The following is a 443-nucleotide window of genomic DNA, read 5'->3' as shown; positions in this document are numbered from 1 at the left end:
CATCAACACAGCAGGCCAAGCAGCCTCACAGGAGCAGGAAGGCTGACGCTTCGGGCCTAGACCCTTCTTCAGAAATGCATTTCTGAGGAAGGGTCTAGGCCCGAAACGTCAGCCTTTCTGCTCCTCTGATGCTGCTTGGCCTGCTGTGTTCATCCAGCTCTACACCTTGTTAGCCCTGAGATACAGCCTGGTCTAATCCTTGTGCTGGCTCTCTGTCCCTGCACACAAGGTGTCCTTGGAGCAGTTTCTCCATGTCAGTTTCTGGTGTGCCATGAAGTGCAGCTTTAAAGTACAAAAATGTTCTGTCAGTGGATCAGAAAGGAGACTTCAGGGCCTTAATTATTTACTATTTATGTTCAGACTTTGAGGAGGACCAACATGTAATGTATTCAAATTTGCTGACTATGCAAAAATGCTCGGTGGCTCAGTGGTTAGCACTGCTG

This window comes from Rhincodon typus, chromosome 10, assembly GCF_021869965.1.
Source record: "Rhincodon typus isolate 14 chromosome 10, sRhiTyp1.1, whole genome shotgun sequence".
NCBI classification, from domain to species: Eukaryota; Metazoa; Chordata; class Chondrichthyes; order Orectolobiformes; family Rhincodontidae; genus Rhincodon; species Rhincodon typus.
The sequence above is the reverse complement of the archived record's forward strand: the minus strand, read 5'-3'. Positions refer to the sequence as shown.